Source organism: Neomonachus schauinslandi, chromosome 1 (genome assembly GCF_002201575.2).
Source record: "Neomonachus schauinslandi chromosome 1, ASM220157v2, whole genome shotgun sequence".
In the NCBI taxonomy this organism is placed as follows: domain Eukaryota; kingdom Metazoa; phylum Chordata; class Mammalia; order Carnivora; family Phocidae; genus Neomonachus; species Neomonachus schauinslandi.
In genome coordinates, this window is record NC_058403.1 from 27,739,925 (window position 1) to 27,759,684 (window position 19,760).

At 39.8% G+C, this 19,760-nt stretch overlaps 1 pseudogene; it reads left to right on the plus strand.

Moving 5' to 3' along the window:
- The first annotated feature begins 609 nt into the window (after window positions 1-609).
- LOC123326852 lies at window positions 610-722 on the plus strand (annotated as a pseudogene).
- Window positions 723-19,760: the final 19,038 nt, after the last annotated feature.

Consider the following 19,760-nt stretch of genomic DNA (forward strand, 5'->3'; position numbering starts at 1 on the left):
ATTCCCTCAATCCTCTACCCCCCCCCCCCCCCAGAGAAGACTCTTGTGCAGCAACATTGGAGCTCTTCCACAGAAAATGGAAGTACACAGGAGGGACTCTTCTTAGAGAGAGGCCCAGAGCAGGGACCTGTGAGGCATTGAGGAAGGGGCCAGGGACAAAGAACATCAACTGACTTGTTTCTGAGCATACATGAGCTCCCCACAGGACTTTTTGGAAATAGAGAAGACCTTACAAGGGAACTTGTGTTCCTAGATAATTTAGGTGTTAAGATTGCTGTTCCCTCATTGGTCCTCCTGTGCTGATGAGGCTTAGAACTATCTAGTTATAAGGGTAACTGGCAAAGACAATCCATTCCACAAACTTTTCCCAAGTGCTTCTAGGTCTGCAAAATGGAAGCATTGGATGAGCTGATCCCTAAAATTCTTTTTGGCTCTAACAAACTATGAACCCATAATTAATTTTCAGCTGGACCCCAAATTGGGAGAGGAGGAGCAAATGCTTTTATACTGATTATGATTCTATGAAGAAAAACCCAAGGCCAGTGGGAAGAAAAATGGAAAGTGATGTGGCTCAGGGCTAAGCGATCATCTAGAAAGTTCACATTTTTAATTGCTTCTCGGCCTTTTGGCTAAGATCAAGTGTAGAAAGTTAGCATTTTTGAAACATAACATGACTAGAATGTTTTGTTTCTATTTCTTTATCAAGAAAATTCTAACATAACCAAGGAAATCATGATTATAACCCTTCTTCCTGGGGCCACCTGCCCTAGCCTGGCGTCTCTAATGCCTGCATTGGCTTCAGGCTACTGGGTCTCCAACTTCTGGAGATGAATATGAAATAAATATTATGGGAAGTTATTATTCTCTTTTCTTAGTGATGAGTACCTCAAGAATCCCCCTAGATGTTAAATAGATGGAGTGTGAATTACCTGTAGGAATAAGAAGACAGACATTCCTTGGAAGATACGGAAGGGTTTCATATGGCACACTCAAGCAATAACAAGCAGTTTTATATGATGGTGCTGCATGACTTTGCACACATGATATTAAGAAGGAAGAAGAAAAAGATGTGATCATCTAATGAAAGGCTGGAGTAATACGTTGGCTGGCCAAGACATTTGATTTTATCATGAGGATAATAAAGAGTTGCCAAATCAGTTCAGATGGGAGAGTAACTTATTCCTCGAAAGAATTATGAAAAATAAGGTGTCCTTAAACCGATAGTCCATTTGTAACTCCCAATGCCAATGGTGACCTCCAGAAGTGATTCCCCCTTAACAGCATCTTACTGTGCAGTGGTCCTCATCCTTAAGTTCTCATCATCACAGTTATCACTTGAGAGAGTTAAAAAACCCTAATGACCCAGCTCTACCCCAGTCCAATTAAATCAGAATTTCTAGGGCTGCGACCCAGACATCAAGGATAATTTAAAGCTCCCAGGTGATATCAAAGCACAGCCAAAGTTGAGAACTGTTGAGCTAGTAGTATTCCAGAAAGCTGGTAGGACTGTTTGAGTTCACTCTCTTGTATACCCTGCTGAGTTTCAGCTCACCTTTGCCATCCATTAAGGATTTACTGAATCCTGTTCCTGTCAACTTTCATTCTATATTTCTGAAGAAGGGCCTCCCAGGGAATTACATGGGAGTTTTCTCCCTCAAGTTGATGATAATTTATTGTTGGAGGCAGAAAAATTAACCAAACATTATAATGTGGTAAGATAGTTACTCTGATGATACTCCTTGCACAGACTGCTGTGGAAGAGACACTTACATTCAGAAAGGGAAAAGGAGGTGAGGCGTGAAGGAAGAGCAGTATTGAGGTAGAGTATAGGGTTCCAGGGATCAAGGGCAAGAGGGTTATTCTAGGAAGAAAGATCAGAATGTGGAAGGCAAGGAGGCAGAAACATAAATATTAATGGGAATATATTCATAAGATGAACTGAAACCAGAAGTTATTCTCATGAAAGTAATATTAGTCCAAAAGTCTCAGTGGTGTCTAAATCCTCTTCACCTCCTAATCTGACTTAATACCTGATTTTCCCTGAACACTCTCCTAAATGAAGTGGCTTCCTTTGGTCAACATCCTAATCAATATGATCACATCTCTCAAATTTTATCCCTCACTTTGAAGTCACACTTTGACTCATAAGGAATTTCCACCCTTCCTTACAGCTGTTGAGAGGGCAGCCCTAACAAGAGGAAGTAGCCTTGTATGCTGTCCCCACTTCCTTCCTGTGGCTGTGTCATTCCTGAGTCTGGGTCATCCAGCTGCATCCAGGAGTCTCAAAGGATGCCGTGAAAATGAGTCTAGGTCACGACCTCTCTCCAAAGCCATATCTTCTAGCTTTTATTTGTATTAAAATTAATCAGAAAGTCCAAGAACTGACATCATCAAAACTAACAGCAGTAAAAAGTATTTATGATGAATGTGTTTATTGTATATCTTTATTTCAAGGTTCTCACCATTTTGTGCAGTTTTCTCACTAAATTTTACAAAAATTATTAAGGTACAAAAAGTAGATGGTATTACCCTCATTTGGATAGATAAATTGTGACAAAGGTGCTTTCTTAAAAATTTTCTGGAACAAATGTTGGTGGGACTTTTTCTTTTTCTTTTTTTTTTTAAAGATTTTATTTATTTATTTGACAGAGAAAGAGATAGCGAGAGCAGGAACACAAGCAGGGGGAGTGGGAGAGGGAGAAGCAGGCTTCCTGCCAAGCAGAGAGCCCGATGTGAGACTCGATCCCAGGACCCTGGGATCATGACCTGAGCCGAAGGCAGACGCTTAATGACTGAGCCACCCAGGCGCCCGGTGGGACTTTTTCTTAAGCAAGTAGAAGCATTCCCAATAGGTACATGTTGAAAAAAATGGACACATATCTCATTTACTCTATTAGAAAAGGACACTTAAGGGTTGCAAGTGATAACAGCTTCATTTGATGTTGGTCCAGGGAGTTGTTCTAAGCAAGATGACTGGATTGAGTTAATATTCAGTTAATACTCTTACTTCTTAAATTTGCCACTATCACTTCAAGAAAGCTAGTCTTGCCTTTATTAAATATAGAGAGAGAGCTCTATAGCCGTCCTCTTGGCTTCATGTTTGAGCTTTATCACTTTGAATATCTCAAATATATTCCATTCCTTATTTCCATGAGGTTCATTGGGTTCATTCATCCATTTCTTTATTCTCTCCACATCCCCCCACCATGTTTCACAAATATCTCTTAACTCCACAGTCCTTTAAAGTGCTCTGATTTAAGCCACATTTTGTGGTTCTTGAACTCCTGTTTGAGCACAACAAATAAGTAAACATAAATGGTGTAGAATCAGTTGTAGAAAATGCCTTAAGATAAGACTGTAAACACAACTATGTAAAAATGTCTTAGGTTTATCTTTTCCAGATATGCCAATCTCAGGGCAGAGGTGGGTGAGGAGAGAGCTTTTGTGACTGCTTTCTCTGAGATTCAAAACATAAGAAAATACATTCTGATGTTCAGTTCCAAGGCAAGTGATAAAGATCAAACACTCATTTTATTACAATATTTTCATTTTTATTGACCAGATTCACTTTGGATCTTGCTTGCATTTGGAATGTTTACTTTTTAATAAGTGATCTGTTTAAATGTGGATCAGAGAACAAGGGTTTCTGTTTTACAGTTCAACTTTTGACCTTGGGGGATGAATGGGTGGAGGCTAAGAGGAAAAGTCCACTGTGTTTCTACTGAACTTTTTACCCTTAAAAAAAAAAAAAAAGAGCAAGTTTAAAGTTCACACAGTGCACAAGAGGTCTCCACTGGGGATTTCTGGTATTATTAACTTCCTGACCTCAGATAATTAAAAAGAAAGAGCAGAGCCACCTCAGACTATGACTCAACTTTGAACTTTTAACCTTCCAAGTAAAGTATTTAAATTGTAAATGGTAGACCCTGGAAGCTTTCTTATTGCTATTAACTTCCTTCATCTCTGGTCACAAAGTTATAATTTAGGCCAAAAGCATGGCCCGAACTTTCCTTTTTATTTACTTAACCTCTTTTAGCAGAAAGAATTGAGAACTCTCTTTACCTAGAAATGACAGGTATTCGGGAGAAATAAGTGAAGCCTGAAGTGTCATCGCATCTTGGAGTGAGAAGCAACCCTCAACGATCTTTCTAGCCTGCTCAGTTGTGAAGGAGAATAGGGAGAACCAGGGAGGTGAGTGATTTCCTTAAGGTCAGACAATTAATAGGAGAACAAAAAGCATCCCTGATTCATTAGCTGTACTTGTTTTAGTGGTGGAGGGATTCAAACATGACTGGGGGGAAGGACTATTTCCATATGCAGCAAAGGGGTCGAGATTGTTACATTAAAATTCATAAAATGGAAAAAATCACTGGATCGGGAGTCAAGAGGCCTGGGTCCTAGTGACCCCTTTACTCTATTGATGGTATAATCTTAGGAACTCATTTAACTTTTCCAGCCATAATTTGCGTGGTTGTAAAATGGAAGGTAGTTGGGAGGAGGTGATAAACATCCAAGACTGTTCTGTTAGAACATTTTCAGTTCGAGAATCCTTGCTACGATGCATGTTTAAGCACTGTATAGACATACAATTCTCAGCAACAGCTGAGTTTTCTTAACATGGAGGATAGCTCTAGATGACTGTGACTTGGGGGTAATTGGCATATCATGCTGGGCTTGACACTGATGATGAGGCTCTCCTTAAGAATAGACAGAAATCCCAAAGGAAAAGAGGAATATCATGTAAAGAGGCATAAGGGACAGGGAGGAGAACAAAAGAACTGGGACAAAGAAAGGAGCGATGGGTGGTGGGGGGAAGGCATTAGAAATGAAGGTGACAAAGTGACGGTAGCCCCTCAAGCCCCCTCAGTTGGAGGGGACCCAGCCAATGCTTGTGATACAGAGAAAGTCAATGAGTACGTGGTGAATCTGCCAGAGCCACATGCTGTTAATACCCATGCTTAGAGAGGCTGTTCTCCCTGGCACTTGAAAAACACACGGAGCCTGCTGGAGAGCCAGTCTTCCTCGGGGCCCACTCTTCCCTCCTGCTGTTTGCTAACACCTTTATTGCCTCCAGTTAGTTACTCACAGCACTCTCATTCTCATCTGTCAAGGAGAGTTCCCTTCCAACATTCTGTCCTTCTTTTCCTATACAGAAGAGACCCTCCCAGTGTGCCTGCCCAGCACGGGAGTTGGTACTGAGCTGGATGTGGCAAGTTTGGAGGGGGGTGAGTCACAATTTTCTTGCTTCCTGGTCCCAACAAGCAAGGGAGAGGTGACTGTAGGATCCTGCCTGAGACCCTCTGACGGAGCCAGCTGGAGGGGAGGGAGAGCGTGATGGTTGTCTGGCCCAAGGCTGTGTGCTTGGCCTGGAAGCAGAGGGTCCAGGGTCACTGTCTGGTTCAAGTGCTAACAGCTGTATTTGACTCCCATCCCATCACAGATGTTTACCCACCCAACTCCTCAACCACTCTCAGCTGCTTTAAACTAATTTACTTCTTTCTCCTTTACCACCTCCTTTGGTCCTTCTACCCCTCCACCGGCCCCTGGCGATTAATATTTGAGCAAGGGACTGCACTGATGTGAGGATGCCTGAATAGGCGATTAAAGTTGCAAACCTGGGGCGCCTGGGTGGCTCAGATGGTTGGGCATCTACCTTCAGCTCAGGTCATGATCTCTGGGTCCTGGGATGGAGCCCCACATCAGGCTTCTGGCTGGCTCCTAGCCTGCTTCTCCCTCTCCCTCTGCCTCTCCCCCTGCTTGTGTGCTCTCTCTCTCTCTCTCAAATGAATAAATAAAATCTTAAAAAGAATAAATAAATAAAGTTGCAGACCTGTGGGCTGCAAATAACTATCAGTCCCAGGTTTTGGTGGGCAAAATCACCCAGTTTTTTCTCTGTTCAGTCAGCCCTATTGATTTGCTAAATTTCTCCCACATTTTCTAGTCTTGAATGCATTCCTTCCTGGGTAGATGTCCCAAGTACAGTCATGTTAACCTCAAGATCCCCTGAGGAAGGAGGTCACAGGTCACCAAGCAAAGCATGACTGTCATCATGAAATAAGTAATACTGCCTCATTGGCACTTACCTTCGTCATCATCTAGAAAGGAAATAAATAAAGGACTGGATCTTGTCCACCAGCTACCCCTGCAATGGAAAACATTACAATGCAAATAAGATATATTGCGCTTGTGAAACTTAAAAATAAATAAATAAATAAAGGTTTATGCCACTATTCTCAATGATGGGCTACAGCAAATTCTAGGTGGCTCGATTCAGGGAAGTGATGATAATTCTATTTTTTAAAAGTAATTTCCTTCTGGTGGCGCCTGGGTGGCTCAGTCGTTAAGCGTCTGCCTTCGGCTCAGGTCATGATCCCAGAGTCCTGGGATCGAGCCCCGCATCGGGCTCCCTGGTCTGCGGGAAGCCTGCTTCTCCCCCTCCCACTCCCCCTGCTTGTGTTCTCTTTCTCGCTGTGTATCTCTCTCTGTCAAATAAATAAAATCTAAAAAAAAAAATTTCCTTCTTTTTTTTTTTTTAATTTTCTGTACCTTAAGGCGATGGGAGAAGAATAGAGGGTTAAGCACAACCCAGAGAGTCAGTGATAAATAATTCAGTATGTGAGTTGTCTGCAGTGAAGACTCTCCTAAACCAGGCCCACTAACCACCCCCCCTGCAGGTAGGAGAGTCTGAGCGCTTCCAAGGGTAGCCAAGCCTCTCCCCCGCCCCCCTCCGCCCCATTTCCCAGCTGCCCCGGCCCCTCCGTAGGTTAACCGAGAGCGGTGTGCGGTAAGTGGCCTTTGCCGATGCTAACTACACCCCCACAATCCCAACTCAGCTGAAAAGCTAAGACCTTGCCTCCAGAGGCAGCCAAAGGCTGATGGAGTCTCTGCAGTCGTCTATCGTCCCTGGCAATATTGCCTCTTTTGGCATGAACGTTTGAATTGGCACTAACACTGAAGAAGAGACTGGAAGATCACACCAGCGAAAAAGCCCTCTTCTTCGTTTTCTTCCTCCATACAGTTAGGTAAAATAGATCCCCTCTCTTTGTCTGCTCTTATTTCTTTGGTTTGATGTGCCCAGCTGGCAAGAATAAGTCAACTTGTGGTGATTAAATGTAGTCGAGTATCCTCACAAGCGCCAGGCGCTCCGGAGCCCTTATGGAACTTCGTCAGGCAAGACAGCAATCGTTGCACAGCGGGGCACCATGGATGTGGGAGGCTGGGCACCGAGGGAGCTGCAGTCTTCTCCCTTCTTTTCGCCAGTAGCTCCGAAAGTGAACTAGCATCTAAATTAGGTGCTATTTTACATTACGGTGTGTCGCACCTAACGGAAGGAACGCCATCAAGCAGGCAGATGCCAGTGGGATATTGGTTGGTATCTAGGGATGGCAATTGTTGCCTCATTTTTTATTCAGTCGGTCAGTCAAATGACATGTATCACGGCCATCAAAAAGATATGTCAATCTCTGGACACAGGGGTCTTCTGGTGATCTCTGAGATAGGAAAGAGCAAGTTAGGAATGATCACTGCTTAATGCCTGTTTATCGAGGACATGGGCAGAGGGCATGCTCCCAGAGACGCTCCGACATTTTGTGGCCTATGAAAAAACTAGATTTGATTCTTCTTGTCGAGGGCCAGAGAGACCGATCCACTTTACTCCTGAGAGGAAAATTAAGAGGTTCCCTATAACTTTATGGTAGCCATATGGATGGTCTTCCCTTTTACCTCCTACCACCTTGAGTTGAGGAAGATACAGTTGGGCCAAAATTTTACTAATTGTTGTATTGAACGTCTACCAAATGCAAGGTATTATATGGGATAAAGGATAAATTAAACATGGGGCATACCTGATCCAAAAGGAGAAAAACCTTTTCATACATAATTGTAATATAAGAATAATTCTGGAAAAGGCTGTATGAGAAAATGATCAGTCTGTGGTAAGTTGTTTATGAGACTACCAGAGAGAAAAATTATTCCTTGGACATAAAAAAATAGGTATAAACATACACTGAAAATAATAATAATATAGTATTTTTTTAATCAGAGGCTCTGCTTTATAAATACTGGCAACCAATTAAGACAAGAATGCTAAAAAGATGGATTAAGTTCATGTAGTAAATAATAATTCCTTAGACTCTTGAAAATGGTAGTGTTTGGAGGTTTTTTTTAAATGAAAGATTCCAGGAAGCCAGAGACTTCTGGGTAATGTTTAAATCATTGGGAATTGATCTGACATTTAATGGCAAAATGTTGACTCTCTAATGCCGGAACAAGGTCAATGGGTCAAGGGACCTCCATTACCTAACCTTAGCTGTTCTCTTTACATGACCTATCAGAGTATTGATCACGGCTGTTATGCGGGATTGGTCATAGAGTTCTGTATCCTTATTATAGTGTTCTTAAAAACTGGGTCTAGCCAATATATTATATTCTACTATGATCTGCATTTTTGTGTGGTCCCAGTGAAGGGGGCTTGCTCTGTTGCTCTGTTTCTTGTTTATCCTCCTACTTTGATTTGTCTGTACTCCCTGGACAAAACTTAAGTCTTCTTCTGAATGTTCTGTATCCAGGGTTCATTCACTGGTGGCCTTAACGTTCTCTAGGATTCCACACTATATTTTGCCTTCAAACTTCATTGATCTTCCAAACTCAGTGACACTACCAAAATGCTAGTCAGTTTTGATGTTCTTAGAGCTATGACACTGGATGATTGAAGTCAGCTTCATACTGGCTAGTCATTATATTTGATTATGGAAATGTTGGGCGCTGACTGGTTTCATAGGCTCAAACTCCTTCTTAGATTTGAACAATGAAAGAATAATTCAATTTAATTTCTAACACTGTAGTATGTAACACTTAACTTTTCCAGTTTTTAAAATTCTCTCATTTTATTCTCATAACACATATGTGTATAATAATTCATAAAAGAACCCTAACATTTCATCAAGCAAATACATTTCCACTGTGGATGACTAATGTAAGCCATAGGAATAGTTTGTTCTCCAAAGGATCCAGGACAATTGATCCTTGAACCTTTATTGTATCCTCATGGATCTTAAGACATGAAAAGGTTTAGAGGCTAGGGTGGAGATTGCAAGTTGTCCACCCAACTCTGTGTTCCACTGCTTCCATAGTAAGATAGAGTCATAACTGAGACAAAGCTGCCCAGGCATGGACTATATTTTCCCACTCCCTTGGCAGCTAGTTGTGGCCGTAAGACTACGCTCTCTCCAATGAAGTATGAGCAAACGTGATAGATGCCATTCAAGCTTTGCCTTGAAAATTTGCGAGCTCACTCCTATAGCTCATTTGTCTTTCTCACAGCTGAAAAAGTGATGATAAGACAAACCTTAGAAGCCATGGGTTGACCGTGGAAGGACCACCCTCATTCTGGGTTGGTTCCTGAATGACTGAGTGGAGCAGAACCCCTTCACTGCCCCCTCACTCAGATTATTACTTGAGAGATAAATCCACTTCTATTTTATTTCAGCCATTATGTTTTCAGGATATTTACTTCAGTAGGTTAGCCTGCTTGGTTGATATGGATGGCTACTTGATTTTACTAGGGAAAACTTCAAGAGCACTCAAGCCTGGGTTGGTGATGAGACTGAACATTATCAAGCCCTGACTTTATTCCCTCTCTCCATCAGATATTTGATGGGGAGGGGGAGGTTAGGAGAACAGGAGAGAAGAATGAAAGAGAGGGAGGTCAAGGCTGGAGGACGCAGTTGTGGAGGCAAGAGTTGTACTACAGAGATGTTTACACATGCTTAGAAATGAGAGGGGAATAAAAATGTCAAAAAAATAGAACCAGAAAGATCCCCCCTCCCCCCCATTTTTTTTAACTACACAAAACCTTTATTGAGTATGCAGAACTCACTGGATATCACGAGCTAATGAATTCTCAGTTCTTCGTGTTTGATTTGCCAATCATTACAGTGAATTAAACACAAAGAATCCAGCAAGGGTTCTAAAAGAAGCACTGCCGAATGTTCACCCTGGACACTTTCTTAAATCTTTTCCAGTCAAATTGTGTCTTTTCTCTTTAACACTTGCCACTTAAATCTTTATCTTAGTAGGTCATCTCAAAAGTCTTGAATGCTAGAATCCAAAGAAAGAGAGAGATAAGCATCGCCGAGACATTTATCGATGATACAACTACTTAATATCCTCCAGAGGTGCTCCCACATACACATTCGCACGAATACAGGACCCGATAGAAACTTTAAAGGGATCTCAAAGGAGAAGACATGAGGGTGAGTGTGTGCAATAACCCACAGTCATCACTGCCCTAATAGTATCTGATCTGAACCTGGCATAGCTTCAGAAAAAGCCATGTGTTCAGGCTAAAACAAGAATGAGAAAAAAAGGAGAACGTTGCTTTCTTCTAATGTGGTAAATAGGGCATGAAGTTTTTATAGTTTGCTGGTAGAACCGGTTTTACAAGTTTTCTGCTTACCCATAGGGCTTAAAGGGAGAAAAAATATTTTTTATTCAGGAAATATCTTAAGACTTCTGGTAGAGTGTTTATGTTCGGTATACAGAATAAAGATCTATATTAGTGTTGTTGTGCCTACATGTCTTGGGACGAAGTTTGAAACTGAAACTATTACATTTTAAAAGTTTTTCATGAGTATGCCGTACTTGCCACTTCTGTTTCTGACACGAGGAAGTGCTAAAAGAAAGCTTCCTGCTTTTGCATCCTCCTTATGTGTCCCCTTGTTATTAAGTTTTGGTAGATTCCTCATATTCATTTAAATTGCTCTCCCAGATTGTTTATTTTAAATGTCAGGAAGTGCTCGTTTCATAGATCCAGGTCTTGATCAGTTTGGAGAAGGAATGGCTTTAAATAAGAAATCCCCACAAGGTATCAATGTGTGTGCCCCTCTGGGTGAGCATGTGTGAGAGAGAACCAGGCCCACAGCTAGTGACAGAGAACGTGACACAGGGAAAGGAGACAAAGGAACCTTAAGGCAATAACATGAAATCTTAAGGCCGTAAGATGTTCAACGTGTTATATTTGTACTTGTAGATTTCCTTTCCTTTCAAGTTTCAGTATCTCTCACCAGACTTGAGGTGCCTTCTCAGTATGGCCACCTCTGCAGATGGTACTGGGGGTAAAGCAGAGCAAGGGAGAGAGGAGGAGAAAAGGATACATGGGTGTTTGTATGTCAAGTTCCTTTCATTCATTCCTCTCTCTTAGTTCAGTTAGTGGGGAGTATTCTTATAATGATTCTTTCATTTAACAACTTGTCTGCTTTGATGAAGACAAATCAACTTCAGCTTTTGGTGACCCCAAGGGAAATATTCGATATCTAGTGGTGAAACTGACTGATTTTATTAAAGCCACTGTGAAATCTCTGCTTCCTCAGGAAGAAAATTGTATTTTTCTTCACTGGAGATTGAATAAGAGAAAATAATCTGAATAAATATTATACGTCGTATTCAATTTACAGAAGATATAAATAGAGAGGGTGCAAAGATTGCCTTTAGATTTTAAGTTTGAAACCAAATGTATATACGTATGCATACATTTTACATATTCTTAGTGGAGAATACTAATACAATTGTAAAGATTTAATAACTGCATATCTTATCCACTCACAAGTTAAAGTTTTTCTTACATTTAAACAACTTTTTCTGAATCAGGAGAAAGTGCTTTTGTCCTTTTTTCATTTGAGGAGCTAACATTTAATCTTGAAAATTTGGCTATGCAGCTGATAACTGGCTTAACAAAATATCCCTCACTTCCTTCCTCTTCCACAAGGACCTCTCTGATACTTCAACTCAATCCTGCGCAGCAGTTTTGAGTTCTAAAACAATTACAAAATTTTCTTGGCTCTAATTTAGATTCTCAGAAACTGCGAGAACTCAGGTATGCCAGAAAGGCATTTGAATGGACCAAGAAGTACAAGTACTGGCTTTATTCTATTCAAATTAGGGTAGCTGCATTACTGCTGATTCCTCCCCCACCCCCCCACACACCCCCTGGTAAAATCTGTTTCTCCACATTTTTCCTATCCCCTAAGCTTTAGCATTCTGGATCACAAAAAAATGTGAACACCCTACCAACAAAGAACCCATATTTTTGTTAAGTACACGGAGGAGAGTAGAACTGATTTCTCATCACTGAAAAGAAGCTGTTGTCAAAATAAGTGAGGTGAGCAAGATGGGGACATCCAACCTGTTGCTACCATCACTCAAGCCAGGCTTGCACTCGGCATCAAAACTAAAGGGAGACCCAGCTGAAAATGAAAGCTCTTTACATACTTCATTTTACTCCAGTCTTCTTTCAACATCTCCTTGGAAGGAGAATGTGTATTGTGTTTTGTTTTGTTTTTCTAAGCAAGGAGCATTGGGAGTTATCTTTTCTTGGACAAGCTAAAATCCGTCACCTTGCCAGAGGAGACAGATCAGGTTGGAGAGGACTCTGCCTCTGAGAACCAGAGAGCAGGGCTGTGATTCTCGTTCATGATAAGACCAACAGGCACTTGGGGGAGCAGTCACACAAGTTGCCATCTCTCTCACTGAACCAGAAATTAAAGCACAGATTTAAAAATTATACATATGGCTTTTTGAGCCATGCCACGGACGCTTTTCTCATTTTAGTGTCACTAGTGGTTAGTTTGCTTATTATGTGACATCATTTTTTGAGAGCCATGAAACCATGCAAAGGATGGAAAGATCATAACATGGTCCTGTGAGGATACCACTGCTTGAAAAGCAAAAATGTGTATGAAACATGTATCAGCTGGGATTAGAAAGAGTAAACTAAAGCAGAAGGCATGTAATCGGAAATGTTTCTACATGTCTTTTCCCTCCAACTTCTTACTTTAAGAATTTAAAAACCTACAGGGGCGCCTGGGTGGCTCAGTCGTTAAGCGTCTGCCTTCGGCTCAGGTCATGATCCCAGGGTCCTGGGATCGAGCCCCGCATCGGGCTCCCTGCTCGGTGGGAAGTCTGCTTCTCCCTCTCCCACTTCCCCTGCTTGTTGCTTGTGTTCCCTCTCTCGCTGTGTCTCTCTCTGTCAAATAAATAAAATCTTAAAAAAAAAAAAAAGAATTTAAAAACCTACAGAAAAGTGCAAGTTAGTACAATAAACACGCTTATGTAATCTGTGCTAATAGGGTAGCCACTTTCCATATAGGGCTATTGGCTACTTCAAAATTTGGCTAACCCAGATTGTGGTGTGTTGTTCTACATGCCTTTCCAAAAATAAATACTTCCTAAAGTTTTCTGAAAAACGAATAGATACTTGGGCCCTAAACCAAGCAGATAAAAATTACACACACACACACATATAACATGAATTCATGCTAATATATACAGAGATGTATCTCTGTGTGCATATGTTTAACTATGGATCTAGACTTCATTGTCAATAAAGCATGGAGAAAAAAGTGATTGTTTGGAGAGGTAGGAGATGAGGGTTTAGGCACCCAGCTTTTAAAAAGTGCTTGATGTTTCTCCTAAGGAGTGGACCTAGACCCAATAAGTTTATTTATTCTCACATGAAATAGAATATGTTAGAAATAATAGAATCTCTCTTTTTTTTGTAAAATAAAATAAAAATAGAAGTTAAAAACAGAAATCTTAAACATTAAGATGTTTGTTTTTGGTGCTTATGATTTTACAAGACAGCTTATATGTAACACTTGCCTGTTTGAAAGCTTCTTTGTTTTTCTACCTACTCCGATGAAAACTAAAATATAGGATTATTAACATTTATTTGAGATCAATTCTAAATTTAATAATCAATATCCAAAGATTTCACCATTGGCAAATCAGCGAAGTCATTGAAGAAAGGTTTAAAAGCCAGCAGTCAGCAACTCTGAACCTCTTTTAATCTGTTCCCCAAAAAATGGAATCAGATTGTTTAATAAGTAAATAGAATATACCCAAATGATGGATGGCATTCCCTTCTGAGTAGTCTCTTTCTTTGTAAGATGATTTTCTCAAGAAAGTGTTTTTTGTTGTTGTTTTATTTCTTTTTCTTAAGTAGGCTCCATGCCCAGCTCCAAGCCCAGCTCCAAGCCCAATGCAGGGCTTGAACTCATGACCCTGAGATCAAGAGCTGGACTGAAATCAAGAGTCAGCTGCTTAACCAACTGAGTCACCCAGGTACCCCTGGAAGTGCTTTTTTTTTTTTCAAAAAGCACATTTCTATTATTGTCCATAAAGTGCTTCTTGGTAAGTGGATTTGAATCTTGCAAACTGACAGACTTGTTTAAAACCAAGTAGGATGATAAGATTGCAAGAGTTCCTGTATTAGTCAGCTCAGGCTGCCACAATAAAATAGCATAGACTGGGTAGCTTAAACAAGAGACATTTATTTCTCACAGATCTGGAAGCTGGGAAGTCCAAGATCAAGATGCTGGCAAGACAGGTTTCATTCGGAGGCCTCTTCTTTTGGCTTCTAGGAGACCACCTGGTCACTGTGTGTTCACATGGCCTTCTCTTGGTGTGTGAGCAGAGAGAGAGGACTCTCACTCCCTTTTTAAAGACCACCAGTCCTATTGAATTAGGACCCCACTCTTATAACCCCATTTAACCTTAATTTCCTCCTAAAGGACCAATCTCCAAATATAGTTATATTGGGGATTAGGATTTCATATATGCATTTTTTGAGGGACACAGTTCAGTCCATAGCACTATCTGAATTTTTGACTCCCCAAAAGGCAGTAATTATAAAAAATAAGACTATTTTTGTGCATGTGTGCTTATGGCTTGAACAGTCCAGAATGTACTTCTAAATGAAAGCTTTAAAAAAATGTTATGTCATGCCAGCATTGTTTGAAGAAATAGCTAAACTACTTCTTTCTTGTTTTTTTTTTTAGTCAACAAAGTAATATATTTCCTTTGCAGAAAACTGGGAAAATTAAGAAAAGAATGAAGAAGATTGAAACAATTGTATGTTATTAAAGTTCTCTGAGAATCACATTTTCCCAGTATCTTTTCTTTCTTTTTTTAAAGATTTATTTATTTACTTTAGAGAGACAGCAAGCATGTGTGCAAGCTGGGGGAGGGGCAGAGGGAGAGAGAGAATTCTCAAGCAGACTCCTCACTGAGCGTGGAGGCTGACACAGGACTCAATCCCAGGACCCTGAGATCATGACCTGAGCTGAAATCAAGAGTCGGTTGCCTGACTGACTGAGCCACCCAGGTGCCCCTCCCAGTACCGTTTCCAAAAAAAAAAAAAAAAAAATACAAACATAGAATCAGAAGCACCTGGGTGGCTCAGTCAGTTGAGTGTTGGATTACTGATCTCAGCTCAGGTCTTGATTTCAGGGTCGTGAGTTCAAGCCCTGTGCTGGGCTCCACACTGGGCATGGAGCCTACTTAAAGTAAATAAATAAATAAATAAAAACAAAGAAATAAAAACAAACAAAATGAAACCAAAAAACACCTTGGAATCATATAGCTGAGAAATGTTATGTGTCCTGATCTTTTCCATTTAAAATTATATCATGAGCATATTCCAAATCAAGTAATATATGAAAAACTTCTCTTTGAGGGATTTTTGTTGCTTTCACTTCTCATTGTTGTACATAAGAGTTCATTAATCCTTGCTTTTATTTATTCATCCTTGTACATAAATATTTGTTACAGGTTGTTTATTTCCTCAGGATAACTCTCAAAGAGAGAAATTACTAGGTCAGAAGATATTAATAATTGTTAGACACTTGATTCATATTGCTGAATAGCTCTCCTGCAAAACCATATCACATGAAACTCTCACATGATATTTGAGAAGGACAAGTTCATTTGCCAACACTAGCCATTACACTTAAAAACATCTTTCTCAATTTGTAAAGGAATCTGCATCTGGTTTTATTTTGCAAGTGAGAATTGACTATTTTTTTGTATCTGCTTATTCATCCTTTTCTTCTATTTGTGAATTGCCTATTCCCATCCTTTACCTGTTTTTCCTTTGAGAAAGTCTGTTTCTCTTTTCTAATTTTTTTTGTTGATGTCTTATTTTTCAACCCTTTGTTACGTAATGTTGTAATTTTTTTTTTGCCACATTTTCTTTTGACTCTTGATTTTGTGTATTTTATAGAAATATCCATATCTGTGTAGTAAATCTACCCATCTTATTCTGCCTGGAAGTGGTTCTCGAATTTAATGTGCATCAGAATGTCTCAGTGTGTTCATTAAAACATAGATTCCTGGGCCCTGTTGGTTGGGGTGTATTATTCATTAATTCTCTGTAGTAGCCCTAGCAACTGTTGTTTGTATATAACCCAGCTGATTCTAAATGAAGTGGTTAATAAGCCACACTGTGAAGCCCTGCTTTGCAGGTTCTCGCTTTGGATTAATACTTAGACAGTTTCTCTCAATCAGGTCACATAAATAGCTAGGTATATTTTCTTCTATTTTCTCATGTTTTCATTTTTCTACAGCTATCTATTTGATTCAGCTGGAATGTTTCTTACTATAAGCTTTACCACAAAATATTGAGCCATTTTTCCTAGCACACTTTATTTAATAACAACCCAATATTTCCCCAATAATTTACAATTCCAACTTTACCATTTACTGCCATTTTATAAATATTTGAATTTATTGTTGAGCTTGTTTTTTCCCCATTGATTTATCTATCTATTCCGGCATACTGTTTTAATTACTCTATCCTTTAAGTATTTCTGATACTATGAAAAAATGTCCTCTCCCCATTACTCTTCTTACTCAAAAATATTTTGGCAGTTCTCACCTGTATAATTAAAAAAAATAGTTTGTCAAATTAAAATAATTAAAACATTTTTGCTGGAGTTGTATTTAATCTATAAAATAATTTGAGGAAAAATCACATTTGTTCAACATTGTGGCTTCACTAAAACATGTATTTTTATTTATTTATAGCTTCTTTTATGGTTGCTATGGTCTGAATGTTTGTGTCCCCCCACAAAAGTCATATGTTGAAATCCTAACCCCCAAAGTCAATAGTATTAGGAAGTGAGCCTTTGGGAGGTGCTTAGGTCATGAGTGGGAATAGTGCCTTATGAAGAAGCTCTCGAGAGATCCCTTCCCATCATGTGAGTACACACCAAGCCAGCTCTGACTCAGGAAGGGGGCCCACACCAGAAGGCATAGTATACATGTGTGATACTCAGGTACTTATCACAAACGGATAAAGATGGGTCTCATTACTTTAAAGCCATACCATTTTGGTATTCTAGTGATGATGAGAAGTATCAGTAACTAAAAAAAATTTCAACAGTAGTTTAATGATCCGTTCTTTTCCTTTGTAAAATTCATGTTAAGTCTTTGTTTAGACCCTAAACTTACCAATTCTCCTGATGTGTATGCCTCAAAAAGAACGTTTCTGTTTTTACATAAAATGTTATTTTCTGGATACCAAAACATAAAATTTTTTTTTTTTTAATTTTAGCTGGTTTGGGAAACCCTCATAATAGACAGCTGGATTATATCCCAATGTTCTAGTTTTGAAAAATCGTCATGGTTGGCACTGCCCAAATCCAAAATTGGTCACTGATTTCCCTCCCTCCATTTATGGAAAAAAGGGTTCACTTGAAAAATTGTAGATAAATAAACACAATAAGATTTTTTTCTTGATAGTTCAGAACTTTATTAAACTGTTAAAGTTGTTCCAAAGCAGGATAAAATTCAGTTTAAAGCTGCAAAAGAAAGGAATTTGGGATGCTGAACAGAGGTGGATCCCTTCCTGGTGGCCTCCACAGCAGACACTCCCTGCTTTGTTCTGTTTCCTCATCTTAGTCTGATCTGTAGCCTTCCCATGGACATCTTCGTCTGACTGGTTTCCTGCCCTTCACCTGGGGCCAAAAGAGAGGAAGAAAGGCTTATTCTCATATTGAGGCCCCTTTGGAAGTAATCCTGGGCTGTAGGAGGTTCAGACTTCACTGCCAGCCAATGACAGCAATGGAAGAAGTGAAGGGAAAACATGCCAAAATGGAGTGTTCCAGACTTTTCCGACTCATCTTTGGGATGGGGATTTACAAAGAGGTATTTCTTATTCTTAAGGATATCATAAAAACAAGAGGAGCTAAGAAGCCTCATTGCAGCCCTCCCAGGGAACATTAGCCTAAGGAACATGGATGAAAGAGTGGTTAACTCTGAAAGGGTAGGTGAGGCTTCTGAATATTATTGAGTTTGGCGTGCAGCAGGGAAAGATGGCCAGTAGGTCGGCCCATGGAGCTTTCGAGAGGTTCACGTTGTAGACATGAACTAGAGAGGCTCTAACAAGGAACATGAGAATGTGAGAAACAGGGTGAAGAGTCCTGAAAAGTGTGTGGCAGGACTCCTGGAATAATATGGGGTGTTGAAAACCTATGGACAAGAGCATTTTAAGAAAATGTTGAGTGAAGACTAAAGGTTTGCTCCACAGCATCTTGATTAGTTTCCTATGGCCGCCAACACAAAGTACTGGAAAATGGGTGGCTTCAAACAACAAAAATGTATTATCTCAGGGGTCTGGAGCCTGGAAGTCTGAAAAGGTGTTGGCAGGGCCATGCTCCCTCTGCAACCTGTAGTAGATTCCTCCCTGGCATCTTTCTAGCTTCTGGTGCTTCACTGGTGATCTTTGGGATTCCTTGCTTATAGCTGTAAAATTCTAATTTCTGCCGTCGTTGTCACATGGCATTCTCCCTACTTATGTGTATGTGAATATGTGTGTATATATATATATTTAGTATTTATGTCTACATATTCACATACACATAAATAGGGAGAAACACATCTCTCTCTCTATATGTCTATATATAGACATAAATACTAAAATTTTAGTAAATCAAGATTGTTTTCTTTTTCTTTTTTTTTTTTAAAGATTTTATTTATTTATTTGAGACAGAGAGAATGAGAGACAGAGAGCATAAGAGGGAGGAGGGTCAGAGGGAGAAGCAGACTCCCCGCCGAGCAGGGAGCCCGATGCGGGACTCGATCCCGGGACTCCAGGATCATGACCTGAGCCGAAGGCAGTCGCTTAACCAACTGAGCCACCCAGGCGCCCTGTTTTCTATTAATATAAACTCCTAAGCTATTCCAATCAGTATTAAAACACTGATTTGATATAGGTTTATTAGATTCTCTCTCTATAGATTTACATATATGTATGTGTGGAAATATAAAATTTTCCCATGTTTTATGCTATTTCCTCTTAATATTACAGTTACTAAGGCAGGCAATATTGTCCTAAGATGAAAGTCTGAAATGAGGAAGGCATTTGCAGTTTATAGTCTAATATAGCTGTTTTTCCTTCAGAGTTTAGAAAATCATCTTATTTGCTTTTTCTATGATTAAGTAAAGCTGTTTTATTAAAATCCTATTTCTGCCCTGAAACTTTCCAGTATAATGAAGACCTCTGAGAAGTTTAAGATTTTCTCTGCCAAATATAGTGCCTGTATTTAAGTATTTGTGAGTATATGCTGTTATATACCCTCTAAAACACTCATAGAATGTGTTTTATTTTTTATTAATGAATATTTTGATTAATTAACCATCTTCAAATTGTGCTTCACTTTAAGGTTGTTTGATTTAGAGTAGTATTTCATTTCAGTGATAACATGCATCATGAAAACACTTAAAAATGTGATCTTATTTCCTTCTTGTAATCTCTCCTCAGGAAAGTAAACAGGAACTGCCAAAGACATACCCAGTGTGTCTCAGGGGCTACTTTATTGGCTCAGTCCAACTCTCAAGTGTGCTGGCATTTTTCCTGGTAAGGACAGTGAAGTCATCTCTCTGAAGGCCACGGTGTGGGGCACAGGGAAGCCACCGCCAGGAGG